Here is a 15,997-nt window from a genome sequence, read left to right as displayed (position 1 = left end):
TTGAAATGATGTAAAGTGAGCAGAACCAGGAGAGCATTTTTTATAACATTACAAAGAAAAACAACTTTTAAAGATTTAAGAACTCTGTTCAATGAATTGACCAGTTATGGTTCCAAAGGATTGATGAAGCGTGCTTACCCACCTCTTGACAGAGAGAAGATGGACTCAAGATACTGAATATGAAATTCATGAACAATATCTTAATTTGTTTGACTCAACTTTTTTGCTTGACTATTTATATTTGTAGCAAAGGTTTTCTCTCTCTTTTTTCCTTCCTTCCTTCCTTCCTTCTTTCTTTCCTTCTTTCCTTTCTTCTTTCCTTCTCCCAATTTGGAGGGGGAGGTAAAAAAGATATGGGGGCTAGAGTTTGGTTTGCCAACAAAAATGAAAAGAAAAAAGTAGGGTCATTGAAGTGTTAAAAACAAAACAAAATAAACAACAAACAACATCAAAGAGAATAGAAAGACCAAAAGGAAACACTGAAAGACAGGATAGCTTTGAAAATTATATGATGATTATATACTTTAAAGGAAAAGCAAGTCATATGTAACAGATACTAGCAATTTCATATACAGTCCTCTTTTTCTGTTCTGCTTTGTACATAGAAATTATATGTGGTGTTTGTTAATTCCAGAATAAAAGTAATAAAATTTAAAAAACATATAATATTAGAGCTTGGAAAAGCCTTACAGTTTCCTCCAATTTAATCTCCTCATTTTATAGATGAGGAAACTGAGGCCAAGAGATAGGAAATTCCCATCATTACATAGTCCATTATATACATTACAATTCAGTCACAACCCAGTGTTTAGTCTATGGTACCAGGCTGGAAGAGAGCCACATATCAGGTCTACATGTCAGCCTTTGCCCTGTTCTAAAAATTAAGGATATTTGGCAACATAATACTTAGAAACATTGCTTTGGTGGAAAAAAAAGCAATTTGCTTTAAAATCACAAGCTCAATCTTTTAAAAAATTTTTCTTTGGTTTGCTAAAATGATCTTTCCTAAGTTAAGGTGGAAAATATCTATCCTTTCTGGCTTTACAAATAGTAACTCGTGTCCATCTGAAATTGGGCCCTGTAAACACTGACTTTAGTCCATATAACTGTGAAAACCAAATGAACAAGTTCCAAGAGGAGAATTTATTATGTAAAAGGACCTTTAATAGCAAGGGAACAAATAACTCAATTCCTTTTATTTTGAAAGTGGGGGGTGGGGGAAGGGAAGGTATCTTAAGGGTATTGGCATTGATACTGCTCCTAGGCAGGGAAGAAGTCTTTATGTCAGCCAAGCAAAGGGATCTGGGCTGAAATTCAGGCTTAATACTTATTAGTTATGTGACCTTCAGGAAGTAAACCTCTCAGAACCTTGCTTTTGCTGTCTTTAGAAAAGGGCAAAGGAATCCTTGAACACCCTACCTCACAAGGCTTCTAAGGTTGGTTCCTTATTGGTTATGTGAATGATAGATAATGCTGTGATTGTACCTGCCTTGGTGTCCTGTCAGACAGAACACAAGGACCTGGCAGTGGAGCTGGGCTTGTTGTTGCAAATCATCAGAACAATCACTGGAGTTGGAGTAAGAGGTATCATAGCATCATTGATCTGGCCATGAAAGGGACCTTAGTGATCCTTGAGTTCAGCACTGTAATATATAGGGATGAGTAAGTAGCAGAATTAGGATTCAAATTCAGGCCCCCTTTAGTTCCAAATCCATTGCTCTATGTACTGTCGGATAGATGCTGGTCCTGGAGTCACAAAGATGAGTCTTCCTGAGTCCAAATCTGACCCCAGACACTTATCAGCTGTGTGACTGTGGGCAGGTCACTTAACCCTGTTTGCCTAAGTTTTCTCATCTGTAGAATGAGCTGGAAAAGGAATGGGTAGCCACTCCAGTATCTTCACCAAGAAAACCCCAAATGGGGTCATGAAAAGTCAGACATGACCAAAAAACAACTGAACAACAACATCTAATACACCACAATGTCCAACATTCTTTTTTCTTTCAGATTCATAGAAAGAGGTCTCAAGAAGTGAAACTGGACTTGAATAATTTCAGGTTTAGGCTTTGTTACCATGATCAAGGGAAGAGCACCTCCTTTATGATAGGCACCGTGCTAAGGGCTTTACAAATAATCATTTCATTTGATCCTCACAGCTACTCTGGGAGGTAGGTGCTATCACTTCCACCCATTTTACAGATGGAGAAACCAGGCAGGAAGAGGTGGTGTTTTGTTTCTTTTTGTTTTTTTTTTTCTGAGTTGCCCAGGGTCACATAGCTAATGCTGAATTTGAACTCAGGTTTTCCTGACTCCAGACCATGTAGCTGCTGCCTATCAAGGCACTTAACATAGCCGAACTTTATCTTACCTACTTACTGGTTTTGCAAATCATCAAACACAGTAGAAAGAGAGGACCTGGGTTGAAATTCTGTCTCTCATGCTTATTCCCTGACTGACTGGACAAATCACTTAACCTCCTTATGTCTCAGTCTCTTTGAAAGTAAAATGAGAAGGTTGGGCTAGATGGCCTCTGAGTTTCCCTCTGACTCCAGGTCTGTGATCCCATAATCCTATGTCCTCTGTGACTTTGAGTTTACCCATTTGTAAAACAGGTTGAAAAATCCAGGTACAATCTTTCTCAGGCATATTATGAAGATCAAAACAGACAATACCTGCAAAGTGCTTTATAAACTATACAGATGTGAAATGATAGTGTCCAACTAGACAACCCTCCCCCCATCTTTCTGCTGTGAGAAAGGAGGTATATTTAATTATTTTTAAAAATCAGGACCTTCACTGGTTCACTTCCATTCTTCAGAGCTCTTTCTTTTTTTAGCAATCTTTCCATTTATTTGGTTATGTTGTACATAGTTTTCCCTTGGTTCTGCTCATTTTGTTTTTCTTCACTTAATATGAATCTTCTCTCGTTTCTCTAAATTCCTTACATTCATCATTTCTTATCACTCAGTCACATTCCATTACTCATATATAACATGGTTTTTAAGTCAGCCCCTATAATCAATGGGACAAAAGGCATCAGTTCTTTGCTCTTTTCCAGTTCTTTGCTTTTGCAAAGATTGTTGCTACTAATATTTTGCTTTATCTTGGACATTTGTTTCTATATTTGACTTCTCTAAGGGCATGTTCCTGTTAGTGGGATTACTAGGTCAAAGGGTGTTGACAGTGTGATCACTTTTCTTGTGTAATATAAAATAGAAATCTAGAATTGTTGAATCACTTCAGAGTGCGTCAGTGTACCTGTTTTTCCACAGCTGCTCCCATCGTGTGTGTGTGTGTGTGTGTGTGTGTGTGTGTGTGTGGTCAATTTACCTGGTGTGAAATGAAATTTCAGAGTTGTTTTAATTTACATTTCTCGCACTATTAGGGAAACTGTACCACTCCTGTCACTTTTTAATAGTGTACTCTTTCACAACACTGATAGTGCTTGTAACAGATATTATCTCATTTGATCCTCAAAATAAACCTTGAGGTAGGTACTATTGGTTTTATTTTTTTGCATTTTATAGATGAGGAAACTGAGATTTTGATGGATTGAGGAGTGAAGAACCTTGAGGCCACGTGTGGCCTTCTAGGTTACTGGGACACCTTTTGACTAAGTCTGGGTTTTGCACAACAAATCCTTTTATTAAGGGGATTTGTTCTGTGAAGTTTGGATTGAGTCAAAGGGCTGCACTTGAGGAGCTAGAGGGTCACATGTGTCCTTGAGGCCACAGTTTCCCCACCCCTGGTAAGTGATTTATTTGCTCATGGTCACATAGCTAGCAAGTATAAGAGGTGAAAAGCTTACCTTCAGATTTCTCCTGACTCCAAATCCATGTTGTACTTACCACCACACCATTGGTGATAGTACCTACTTCATAACATTGATGTGAGGAAATTGTGATGTAAACCTTATTAAAGTCTCATTACATAAATATGGGCCTCTTGAACTCAATATGGCCAAAATGGAATTCATTTCCTTTCTCGTTAAACCTTTCCCCTACTCCTACATTCCCTGTTATTGTTGAAGACAACACCATCCTCCCACTTCCTCAAGCTCCCAACCTAGGAGCTATCCTGGGTTCCTTATTGTCCCTCGCTGCCCACATCTAATCTTGTTTTAAGGCCTCTCGATGTCACTTTTTCAATCTCTTGTATTCACTTCCTTCTCTCCTCTGACACTACCACCATTCATCACCTCACACCTGGATTAGTGCAATAGCGTCCTTGTGGGTCTCCTTGCCTCAAGTCTTACACTCCTCCAATCCATCCTCCATTTATCATTTCCCTGATGTCACGGCCCTCTTCGAAAATGAAAGACAAACACAACAGAAGTGATCATGTAGCCCTTCTGACTCAATAAACTCCATCGACTTTCTATTTCCTCCAGGAACAAATACAAAATGCTCTGCTTGACATTCAAAGCCCTTCATAACCTAGCCTTCTCCTACACTTTTCAAGTCTTCTCACACCTTATTCCCTGACATGTATTTTTCCATCTAGTGACACAAGACAACATCTCTTAGATCCAGGCATTTTCTCATGCCCAGAATACTCTCCCTCCTCCTCTTTGACTCCTGATTTCAGTGATTTCCTTCAAGTTCCAACTAAAATCCCTTCTTCCCCAACCCCTCTTAATCCCAGTGCCTTCCCTCTGTTAATTTTCTTGTATTTATCCTGTATATAGCTTGCTTTGTATATTTGTTTACATGTGGTCTCCCTCATTAGATTATAAACACCTTGAAGGCAGGGACTGCTTTTTGACTCTTTTTGTATCCTTAGTGCTTAGCACTGTGCCTGGCCCATACTAGGCCCTTAAAAATATTTATTGCTTGAGTTGGGTAAGAATCTGGGTAGATCACGTGTTTTTAGTTCAATGTGTGACTTTCTATTAAAGACTATGAAGTTGTAAATTTGTCTGATCACATTAATAAAAAGGACCCAGAATTACATACAAAGTCTTCAATATTTCAGTTCTTCAAGGACCTGTGATTTTATCAGTATAGGTCCTCTACTCCCACAGATGCAGATCCCAATTCCTCAATATCTTAATGGATAGAATTCTTGAATTTATGTAGCTAAAAAAAATCCAGCCCTCTGGTAATAAGCCTCTTGTGACTGAGGCTGGTCCTCAGAAAGCAGGCACAACATTTGTTACATGGCGCTTATTTGAAGTTGTTCCAGTTTTATGGGGCCTACCAGGGCTTGATAGAGGAACATATTGAAACTCAAGCTCACGTCCCCACATCACTTCCTGTGATACATCCATGAAACATAGCTATAATAATGGCGGAGAAATCTAGGTGGTACAATGAATAGAGCATTGGACCTGGAGTTGTCAGTTATTCAATCGTGTCTGTCTCTTTGTGACCCCATGAAACATAGAAGGCCAGTGCTATCCTTGGAATTTTCTTGGCAAAGATACTGGAGTGATTTTCCATTTCCTTTTTCAATAGATTAAGGCAAAGAGGGGTTATGATTTGCCCAGGATCACACAGCTACTAAGTGTGGGTTGGATTTGAACTCAGGTCTTCCTGACTGCAGGCCCAGGGCTCTAGCCACTGCACCACCTAACTATCTCTGAACCTGGAGTCAGGAAGAACTAAATTCAAATCCATCCTCAAACACTTATTAGCTGTATGGCCCTGGCCAGTCACTTAACCTTGGTCTCCTTTTTCTCCTTTGTAAAATGTGGATAATAATAGCAACTCTCTCCCAAGTAAAGCAGAGGTTTCAAACATGTGACTACTGGGCCCCAAATGCAGCAGAACCCGATTAAAATATAATTAGGAAATGCTTAACAAAATAAATAAAAATGTAATAAAATATAATGAAACACAGATAACATTAATATGTGGTTTTGCACACTATAGGCCCCATTTCAATTTGAGTATGACTACAGTTATAAAGATAAAATGAGGTAATATTTGTAAAGTGCTTTTGCAAACCTTAAGTCTCTATATAATTGCTAAGCATTATTATTAACGACAGAAAAAAAAGGTTTATCCCCCATTCATCAGATAAAATAGGAAGGTTCAGCAGAAGTTTAATTAACCTTCTTTGCTTTTGCTGCTAACCCCTTTTCCGCTCATTAACTAAGGCAACTACAAAATCAATGTAAGGAGAAAATAAACAACAAGTAAACATTAATTAAGAGTTTACTATGTGCCAGGTTCTGTGCTAAACTCTGGGAATACAAAGATTAAAAAAAAATAGGAAAACAAAACCTGTTCCTTGAGCTACAAGAGCTTGTTTTCTATCAAGGGAGATAGCATGTGTGTTAAATAACTATATCCATAAGAATGTAAGGTGATTGAGGAGGCAGTAGCAGAGTTGAGGGATCAGAAAAGGTCTCACACTGGAGGTGGTCCTTGAGCTGACCTCCACAGGTAATTAGAGATCCTATGAAGGAGGGCTGGGAAAGGAGGGGACAGGGCCTGTGCATAGACCTGAAGGTGGGAGGTAGAGTGTCATGTATGAGAAATAGAAAGAGAACATGCTTGGCCAGACTGTAGAGTATATGAAGGAGAGTATTGTATAAATCCTGGAAAAGATTTTATATAACACTTCATAATCAACAAGACAACTTTACATAAATTATCTTAATTAAACCTCATTACTACCCTTTGAAGTAGGTAGTCAGTGGATTATGATCTCTATTTTAATCAACAAACGGGATTTATCAAGTTATCTCTATGTGCCAGGTACTCTACTAGGTTCTGGGGATACAAAGACAAAAATCAAACTGGTTCCTGTCTTCAAGGAGCTTATATTCTATAGATAGGAAGGAAAAGAGATGAATTATGTGACTACTGTGTGCACTATGCACTTTACAATATTATCTCATTTGATCCCCAAAACAACTCTGGGAGTCAGGTACTATTTTTATCTTCATTTTACAGCTGGGGAAACTGAGGCAGACAGTGGTTAAGTGACATGACCTGGGTTTACAGTTAGTATCTGAGCCTGGATTTGAACTTACCTTCCTGACTCCAGGTTCAGCCCTCTGCAAATTGTGTCAATGTGTTGTTGTTCAATCATTTCAGCTGGGTCCAACTCTTTATAACCCCATTTGGTATTTCTTTGGCAAAGGTACTGAAGTAGTTTGCCATTTCCTTATCCTTTGCCATTTTACAGTTAAGGAAACTGAGGCAAATGGGTTTAAGTGACTTGCCCACAGTCACATAGCTAGTAAGTGTCTGAGGCCAGATTTGAACTCAGGAAGATGAGTCTTCCTGACTCCAGGCTTAGCACTCTAGATGCCCTGGGAGGAAGATGATATGTACTGATACAAGTATAAATAGAAAGAATACAAAAGAAATACAATATCGTTTTGGGAGCATTGGAATTGCAGCTGAGGGGATCAGGAAAGGCTTGATGTAGAAGGTAGAATTGGAGCTGAGTCTTGAAGTGTAGAGAACTGACCATAGCATTGAAGGAAGTCAGACATTCTGTGACACCCGGGGAGGAAGGAGTGTATTCTAGGTATCTGGGACCACTAGTCCAAAAAGCATGGTAATGGGGTGTCATAAGTAAGGAACAACAGGAAGACTACTTTGGCTGGACCAGAGTAACCAGATAAAGGGTTAAATATATAAGAAGCCTGGAAATGAGGGCTGGATCCAAAATGTCCAAGGGTTTGAATGCCAGATAGAGAAATTTGTGTCTGATCCCAGTGGTACCTGGAACCCATGAAGTTTTGTAGATCAGGGAAGGAGCGCGGTCAGACCTATGTTTTAGGATGAGTATTTTGACAGCTATGAAAAGGATGGATTAGAGTAATGAGAGGCAAGTCCAAGAAACTGAGGCTCCACGATGTTCAATGACTAGAGGATTCCATGGAGGAGGAAAAAGACAATGACAAGGAGCTGAGGTCAGCTACAACAGAATAAACAACACAGTCCTATAAGAAGAACATCAGGAGCTTTTGGATCTTCTGACTTAGCTTTGTTGAGGGCAACTGGATAAACAAAAGAGGTCAGGATGATTGGGCAGAGTGAAGGAAGTGAACTCTTATTTTCCTTCTGCTTTCTTCATATGAAGAGGTATCTTTGGATTGATGAAGTTAGAATACAAGAGCCAAAGGCAGCTAAAACCAAAGATAAGTGAGGAGATGATAACTGAGCACTTTGTTGCTTAGCTGCCCTTTTTTTTTTTTTAAAGCAATCAGGGTTAAGTAACTTGCTCGAGGTTACACGGCCAGTTATTTCTGGGTGTGGTGCTAAGTATCTGAGCCCAGATTTGATCCCCAGGTCATCCCGACACTGGAGCTGGTGCTCTTACTCACTGAGCCACCTGGCCGCCCCTTTAGCTGCCCATTTGTTCAAGTCATCAGTCTCACCTGGACTGTATTCTAAGGTAAGGAAAGGACTGACAGATGTGATTGCTGAGTATACATGTGTATGTGTGTATATATGTGTGTGTATACACACACACACACGGATACTACATATAGTGGGCACCATATAGAGATTAAAATGGGCACTGTATATATATATATATATATACTGGGCACTATATACACAGGGCAGTATATAGGTAACATGGGTACCATATAGAAAGGGAGCACCATATGTAATGGACACCATATATGATGGGTATTATATAAAGTAGGTGCCATCTATAGATAAAGTCAGCATCATATGTAGATAAAATAAGCACTGTATTTATAAGTGGATATATATATATATATATGAATGAAGTGGGCATCAGATATATTTTAAAAGTGGGCACTATATATGTGTGCATGTGAATACACATATACACACACAAATATATGTGTATATATCTGTAGAAACAGGCACCATATATAGTGGACAATATGTGTGTATGTACATATATACACATACACACATGTGTGTATATATGTATATATGTGTATAAACAGGCACTATATAATGGGCACTAATGTGTATGTATGTGTTTATATACCTCTAGAGAAGTACCCCAGGGGGCATTATCCTGTTCAATCATTCTATCAATGTCCTTACTGGGATGAAAACATGTAAAGCAGATTTGCAAAATATCTGCCTGACATGAAACAGGAGGTGGGAATGGAGATAGTTAACATACTGGATAACAGAGTTAGGAGTCAAAAAGATCTTAATGGGCTGGTATGATGGGCTGGAATTAATAAAATGAAATTTAATCTGATTAGGATCATAAAACCACAAATTTAGAATTGGAAGGGACCGTAGCTATCATATGGTCCAGCCTCCCAATTTACAGATAAGGAACTAAGATCTCAAGAGAAGTAACTTGCCCAAGGTCACACGGGTAGGAAGGGACAGAGCTAGGCAAGATTTAAAGTAATCAACTTCACAATTACAGGATGGGGGAAGTGTAATTAGACAACCATTTACATAAGAAGATCTGGGTGCTTTAGTGGATGTCAAGCTCCATATGAAGCAGCAGTGTTACACGGTGCTTATGCCATTCAAGTTTGCATTAAAAGAGTCATCATTTCCAGGATGAGGGAAGTGATAGTTCTATAGGATGCTGCCTTGGTCAGACTGCATCTGCACTGCTGTGATCTAGACACCTGAAGTTCTGGGCACCATTTTTTAGTAGGGATATAACAAGCTGAAGGAGGCCCAGAATACAATGTTCAGGATGGCAAGTGGACTTGAGACCAAGATATATGAGCATTGTTAGACAGAAATAAGTACAACGTTTTTTTGGTTGTTCAATTGTTTTTAGTTGTGTCCAACTCTTCATGACCCCATTTGGGATATTCTTGGCAAAGATACTAGAGTGGTTTGCCATATCCTTTTCCAGCTCATTTTACAGATGAAGAGATATATTTAGCCTAGAATAAAGATTTAGAAGGAGAAAATACCTGAAGTATTCAGGCAATTAGGTGGTACAATGGTTAGAGCAATGTATCTGAATTGGGGAAGAACTGAGTTCAATCTAGCATCAAACATTTATTAGCTGTGTGACCCTGGGAAAGTCACTTAACCTATCTTAGTTTCCTCATCTTTAAAATGGAGATAATAATACAACTTCCCTCCCTGCTATGAGAATAAATGAGATAATATTTATGAAGCACTTTACAAATATGAAAGCACTATATAAATGCTTGTTATTGTTAGTATCATTTGCAGGGCTATCACATGGAAGAGAGAATTAACTGGTTCTGCTGGGCTCCACAGGACAAAACTAGGGACAATGGTTGGAAGTTGAGGAGAGGCAAATTTAGGCTCCTTGTAGGGAAACATGCATACAAGCGCATGCACACACACATACACACACACACACACACACACACACACACACAGCTGTCCAAAAGAGCAATGGACTGCCTGGGCAGGTAGTGATTCCCGCCTCCTCCCCCAACCCAGTACAGGTCATTAAAGCAGATGACCACTTGTTGAGGGTATTCTTGGTCATGAATGGGTTGATCTAGCTAATCTTTGAGGTCTCCTTAACTCTCGAGATTCTCTGATTCTGTGTCTTGCCAAAAGAAATTGACTCACATTTCTTTAGTGCTTTTAGGTTTAGAAAATGGCTTGTTTAGAACAAGAACTTCAGATAATGTGAGTTCAGTTTCAGATGCTGATAAAAATCTTTTTAAAACTCTCTTTCCTCCATTTGCAGCAATAATAACAGCTCACATTTAATGATTTGTATCTCTTTACAACAATCCTATCTATGTATCATGTCTTATAAGTATTATTATCCTTGTCACAGATGGAAGAGAGATTCTGAGGTCCTCCAGATTTTCCTCTTTGGGGATAACACACTGATCACATCAAGTTCCAGAATAGTACACAGACTTTATAATAAGAGTCACAATCAATCAAGGGACTTTTGTTTAGCAATCTATATAGGAAAAACCATGTAGATGAAAAATGTCTATGTTGGTTTACAGAGTTAATCCATGACTATATATATGTGTGTGTGTATATATATATGTCATAGACAGGCAAAGTTGATAGACATGAGCTTGGCCTGTCATTGAACAGGTGGAAGAAGACAACTTGAACTGCATTTAGGAAATTCTACAGCTATTTTTAATGATCCCAAACTTTTCCCTGAAACAAAACCTCATATTTTTGACATCAATATCCTTACCAGCAATGCTGTATGGTTCTGAGACATGGAATACCACCATCTCCAAAGTATAAAAATTTTGAGTAACCCAAAGACTAATGGAGAACTGTATTGTACAACACACGACTTAACACTCAAAAAATGGTATAAAAGGTATGTATGTAATTGGAAATGTGTGATTAGTCAGACTAGTTATGCTTATATCCAGAGTAAGGGATGGCAGGTGGATAGCCTCAGGAACCAGCTATTCTTAAAAGACTTAGAGAGAGAGGCACAATAGGGTAAAGGGGGAGGAAGAATAGGGTAAATTATATCACATAAAGAGTCACAAAAGACCTATTACAATAGAGGGAAAGAAAGGAGGAGGTGAGCACTGTCTGAACCTTACTCTCACAGGATTTGGCTCAAAGAGGGAATAATATACACACTCAGTTGGGTATAGAAACTTATCTTGCCTTATTAGGAAGTAAGAGGGAAAAGGAAAAAGAAAAGGGAGAGGGAGTGCTGACCAAAGGGAGGGCAAATGGAGTGCAGCAGTGTTCAGAAGCAAAGGAGGGACAGGGTGAAAGGAAAGAGAAAAGTATAAATGGAGAAAAATAGGATGGAAGAAAATACACAATAATCATAACTGTGAATGTGAACGGGGTGAACTCTCCCATAAAACAGAAGCAGATGGCAGAGTGGATTAAAAACCAGAATTCTGCAATATGGTGTTTACCATAGAAAAAAAAGAAACACATTTGAAGCAGAGAGATACACACAGAGTAAAGGTAAAAGACTGGAGTGGAATATATTATGCTTCAGTTAAAGTAAAAAAAAAAGTAGGGTGGCAATCATGATCTCAAAGCAAAAGCAAAAACAGAGATAATTTAAAAAGATAAGGAACAAAACTACATCTTGCTAAAAGGTACCATAGGCAATGAAATAATATCAATATTAAACACATATGCACCAAGTGGTATAGCATCAAGCTTCTTAGAGGAGAAGTTAAGTGAGTTATAGGAAGAAATAGACAGCAAAACTATACTAGTGGTGGACTCAGGCTCTCCCTCTCTAAACTTGATAGATCTAACCACAAAATAAACAAGAAAGAAGTTGAATGGGTGAATAGAATTTTAGAAAAGTTAGATATAATAGACCTCTGCAGAAAACTGAAAGGGGATAGAAAGGAATATACCTTTTTCTTGGTGGCACATGGCACCCTACACAAAAATTGACCAGTTTTAGGGCATAAAAACTTAATAATCAAATGCAGAAAGGCAGAAATATTAAATGCTTTTTAGATCATGATGCAATAAAAATTATGTGTAATAAAGGGTCATGGAAAGAAACATTAAAAATTAATTGGAAACTAGATAATCTAATCCTAAAGAATGAGTGGGTTAAACAACAATAGAAACAATAAATAATTTCATCAAGGAGAATGACAATACGACAACATACCAAATTTAAGGGATGCAGCAAAAGTAGTACTTAGGGGAGATTTTATATCTTTAAGTGCTTACATGAATAAAATAGAGAAAAATCAGATCAGTGAATTAGGCATGCAACTAAAAAAAGCTAATAAAAAACAAATTTTAAAATTTCCAATTAAATACAAAATTAGAAATTCTGAAAATCAAAGGAGAGATTAATAAAGTCAAAAGTAAGAAAACTATTGAGGTGAAACAAGTATGCCCATTATCACCACTATTATTCAATATTGTACTGGAAAAGTTAGCTTTAGCAATAATAGAAGAAAAAGAAATTGAAGGAATTAGAATAGGTAATGAAGAAACAAAACTATCACTCTTTGCATATGTTATGATGGTATACTTAGAGAATCCTAGAGAATCAACTAAAAAACTATTTTAAATAATTAAGCAAAGATGCAGAATATAAAATAAGCCCACATAAATCATCAGCATTTCTCTATATTACCAACAAAAACCTAGAAAGAGAAATTCCATTTAAAATAACTGTAGATAATACAAAATATCTGGGAGTCTACCTGCCAAGACAAACACAGGAAATGTATGAACACAATTACAAAACACTTTTTATATAAATAAAGTCAGATCTAAACAATTGGGAAAATATCAACTGCTCATGGGTTGGCTGAGCTAATATATTAAAATGACAATTCTGCCTAAATTAATTTACTTATTCAGTGCCATATCAATCAGACTACCAAAATTTATTTTATAGAGCTAGAAAAGATAACAAAATTCATCTGGAAGGACCAAAGGTAAAGAATATCAAGGGAATTAATGAAAAAATGCAAAGGAAGTCATACCAGATCAAAAGCTATATTATAAAACAGCAGCCATCAAAACTATTTAGTACTGGCTAAGAAATAGAATGGTAGACTGGTGAACTAGGTTAGGCGTACAAAACACTGTAGTAAATGACTAAAGTAATCTATTGTTTGATAAACCCAAAGGCTCCAGTTTCTGGAATAAGAACTCACTATTTGACAAAACTTTCTGGGAAAACTGAAAAATAGTATGGCAGAAACTAGGTATAGACAAACATCTTACACCATATGGCAAGATAAGGTCAAAGTGGGTACATGATTTAGACATAAAGGGTGATACCATTAGCAAATTAGGAGAGGAAGGAATAGTTTACCTGTCAGATCTATGGAGAATAGAAGAATTTATGACCAAACAAGAGACAGAGAATATTATGAAATGCAAAATGGACAATTTTGATTACATTAAATCAAAAGAGGTTTTGCACAAACAAAACCAATGCAACAAAGATTAGAAGGAAAACAGAAAACTGGGAGACAATTTTACAGTCAATGTTTCTGATACAGGTCTCATTTCTCAACTGTATGGAGAATGAGTCAAATTCATAAGAATATAAGTCATTCCCCAATTGATAAAGGGTCAAAGAATATGAACAGGCAGTTTGCAGTTGAAGAAATTAAATCTATAGTCACATGAAAAACTGCTCTAAATCACTATTGATTAGAGAAATGCAAATTAAAACAACTCTGAGGTACCACCTCATATGTATCAGATTGGCTAATATTGTAGAAAAGGAAAATGATAAATGTTGGAGATGTGGGAAAATTGAAACACTAATGCATTGTTTATGGAATTGTGAACGGATCCAACCATTCTGGAGAGCAATTTGAAACTATATCTAAAAGGCTGCAAAACTGTGCATACCCTTTGATCCACCAACAGCACCACTTTATCTGTATTCTAAAGACATTCAAAAAAGGGAAAAGGACCTATTTGTACAAAAATACTTATAGCAGATCTTTCTGTGGTGGCTAAAAATTGGAAATCAAAGAGATACTCATCAATTGGGGAATGGCTAAACAAGTTGTGGTATATGATTGTAATGGAATATTATTGTGTTATAAGAAATGACAAGCAAGTTGATTTCAGAAAACCCCCCAAAGACTTACATGAATTGATTTATAATGAAGTGAACAGAGTCAGGAGAACATTGTGCATAGTAACAGCAACATTATTTGATAGAGAACTGTGAATGACTTAGCTCTTCTCAGTAATACAATGACCCAAGATAATCCCAAAGGACTAATGATGGAGTATACTATGCACTTCCAGAGAAATAACTGATGTTGTTTGAATACTTACTGAAGCATGCTATTTTTCACTTTTTTTCCCTTTTATTTGAGTCTTCTTCTACAAAACGACTAATAGGGAAATGTTTTATATATATATATATATATATATATATATAAACTATATCTAATTGCTTTCTTGAAGGAGGGGGAAGTAAGGGAGAAAGAGAAAGAATATGGAACTCAAAACTTTAAAAAACGTTTTAAAAAATAAATAAAGCATTAAAATAGCAAAGAAAAAAAAAACAAAACCCTTTAAATAAGTAAACCAAAAATGTAAAAAACTATCTTTACATGTAATTGGAAAAAATAAAATACTAGTGGGAAGACCTAGAAAGAGTATTAGGTAGATCCTTTATGGAGGAAATGAATGAGATTTGCACAACTGTGCATGAGATGAGAGCTCTACTGGTGGAGGGAGTACCTTAAATTGATGGGATCACAAATCTGCCGAAGTATTTTTAATGAATGAATTAATTTTTAGTTTTCAACATTCATTTCCACAAGATTTTGAGTTCCAAATTTGCTCCCTATTTCTCCCTTCCCCCCACCCCAAGATGGCATGCATTCTGATTACTCCTTCCCCCAATCTGCCCTCCCTTCTATCATGGCCCCCTCTTATCCCCTTCCCCCTCACTTTCTTAGAGGGCAAGATAGATTTCTACACCCCATTGTCTGTATATCTTATTTCCCAGTTGCATGTAAAAATAATTTTTAACATTTGTTAAAAAAAAAAAACTTTGAGTTACAAATTCTCTCCCTTCTTCCCTCCCCACCCACACTCATTGAGAAGGCAAGCAATTCAATATAGGTTATACTTGTGTAGTTATGCAAAATGCTTCCACAATAGTTATATTTTGAAAGAATAATTACAATTCCCTCCATCCTATCCTGCCCCCCACTTATTCTATTTTATCCTTTGACTCTGTCCCTTTTTAAAAATGTTTGCTTCTGACTACTCCCTCTCCCAATCTGCCCTCTCTTCTATCATCCCCCTCCCCCCCTTCCCCCTTACTTTTATGTAGGGTAAGATTTCCAATTGAGTGTGTATGTTATTCCACACTTAAGTCAAATCCAATGAGAGTAAGGTTCACTCATTTCCTCTCACCTCCCCCCTCTTCCTCTCCATTGTGAAAATTTTTTCTTGCCTTTTTTATGTGAAATAATTTACCCCATTCTATCTCTCTCCTCCCAATATATTCCACTCTCACTCCTTAATTTAATTTTTTAGATATCATCCCTTCATATTCAACTCACCCTGTGTCATCTATCTACCTATCTACCTATCTACCTGTCTATCTATCTATCTATCTATCTATCTATCTATCTATCTATCTATCTATCTATCTATCTATCTAT

Source organism: Petaurus breviceps, unplaced genomic scaffold, assembly GCF_028583685.1.
Source record: "Petaurus breviceps papuanus isolate PSGF00001 unplaced genomic scaffold, PetGlider_PUasm1.0 63, whole genome shotgun sequence".
Classification (NCBI taxonomy): Eukaryota; Metazoa; Chordata; class Mammalia; order Diprotodontia; family Petauridae; genus Petaurus; species Petaurus breviceps.
Note: the sequence above shows the minus strand (reverse complement) of the source record.